This window comes from Lactuca serriola, chromosome 3 (genome assembly GCF_051521515.1).
Source record: "Lactuca serriola cultivar US96UC23 chromosome 3, Lser_US96UC23_V15, whole genome shotgun sequence".
Taxonomy (NCBI): domain Eukaryota; kingdom Viridiplantae; phylum Streptophyta; class Magnoliopsida; order Asterales; family Asteraceae; genus Lactuca; species Lactuca serriola.
This window is the reverse complement of record NC_136410.1, coordinates 150,649,613-150,651,754: the sequence shown is the minus strand read 5'-3', so window position 1 is coordinate 150,651,754 and position 2,142 is coordinate 150,649,613.

Below are 2,142 nucleotides of genomic sequence, written 5' to 3'. Positions count from 1 at the left end.
TCTCAAATCTGAAAAGATGGGAGAGAGTACTTTCGTATCAGTTTTGTGATCATCTTAATGATTTAGAGACAATTCATTCTCTAAGAGCCTTCTTATAGCTAAGAAGAGGAACTTGAATTGTTGAAGTGGTTAAATCAAGAAGATGATTCATACTTCGTTCCAAAAACAATTCTTAGAGTTATACTCTAAGATTGTAACTTGAGTGACATGTCTTAAAGAAGGTTTAAAACTCTTGTACATTTGAAATTGGTAAGTTGTGATGTTTTGGATAAAACAAAGACCAACTAAGCCCAATTGTGTGAAGTGTTTGTCTTGGTTAGAATCCACACTATCTCTTGGATGTTTGACAAGGGGGTCTTATAGGTCAAGAGGACAGTGGGAGTCTTAAAGGTCTTGAAAGTCTCAAGAACTAATCAAGAAGAGAACCTGAGGTTCTTCACTAGCACACGACTTGAGGTTTATAACCTATCGTGTTGACATATTCTGTGCCCATTCTAGTTAAAGTTGGCTTTGCGTATGAGTTCTTAGAGTTCTCAATTAGTTGCACAACAACTTGGAAGCAATGGCAGGCCCTTGAGCTGCCAGGTGGCAAGAAATTAAGATTGAGTTCAATCCATATTATTTTGGATTTGTCATTATCCTTGTCTTGTGACTATGGTTATGACAATTCACATGGATAAAGAACACATACACCAGCAAATCTAAGTGTCATAAGGTTTCTCTCCGATTCATGAAAATGATGGTGAGGAAACACTTTCACTAAGTAGATTTTAGCTTAGATAGCAATTGTGATATTTGCATTCTCAAAGTCGTTAGTGGAGCGTGTGTGGTTTACCGGCACACTAACTTGGACTTGTGAGAAGTGGCAAAAAGGTCTAACCATTATGATTACGGCATCCCTCTTCGTAATTGTTTAGACACACAAGTGTGCTATCTAAGGGATGGTGTATGATTTTGATAAAGTTTTATCAAAACAATCTAGTATCCGAATTCTGAACTTTGGTAAGAAAGTCAGCTGATTTCTGAGTACATGTCAAAGCTAGTGGGAGCATAAGTGTTATGCGAATAATCATCATGTTAGTGGGAGCATGATAATTATGATAAAGGTTGCAAGTTAGCAATGTTAATTATAGAAAACAAAAGGTTTCAATTGGGAAAAAGTTGTTTTGCTATAATTAAGGGAGAGGAAAATATACTTCATCTCAAATCTAAAAGCTTAGATTGAGGTTTTAATCGTATTTAGTCAAGGATATATATAAGAATTTCATGTTGGAATGGCTCAACATAAGGAAATTTTATATATGAGTCGATTATTTGCGTTCTAAAATTCTATTATGATTACGGCATCCCTTTTCATAATCTGAATTATGAGAAATTGGCAAATTGAAATGGACATATTATAGCAAAAGACTGGTTTAGTCTTTATGTGAGACATCATGAATCGATTCCCATATGCTTCGGATATAGGATCGATTACATGTGCTATATTCATCCTTTCTAAAATTTTCCAAATGCCTGGGGCATTAAGAAGGGAAAAGGTTTAGAACTAGATATGACTAAAAGGATTAAACAATTGTCGAGGACAATCTAAGGTTTACCAAAGATTGGGTGCTCAAGGAAAGTTGGAAGTATAGTGATAATTTTGAAAGGACCATATTGACATAATCTGTAAGGAGGCAACTCCTGTTCAGAAGTGATAGTCAAAATGGAATATGGAAATGTTTCAAAGTTAGAAATTATTCAATCTGTGTAAGATTAGGAAACTTAATGCAAGAAGGAAGTTTCCAAGGAGCTGATCTCCTTTGGAATACTCTGTAATGATTGTTGTCAAGTCTTTCTGACTTTGTGCATAATCATTACAAGAGGATCAATGCATATAAGTTTAGAATCTAACAAATTTCAGTAAATGACATGAATTTGGAATTCTTGTATTTGCAGTAAGGATTTGGGAGTGTGAAAAGAGAATTATTGAAGTTATGTTCAATGGATCTAGTTCACAAAGTAAAGATCATAGACAAACATAGTATGCATACTTGGTGTATGGCATGACTAGTGTTTAGAAAACATAGTGTACATGCTTGGAGCATGGGATTACTATTGTTTTAAATTCAAGAATAAAGTTGATAGCTGAAACAGTATACA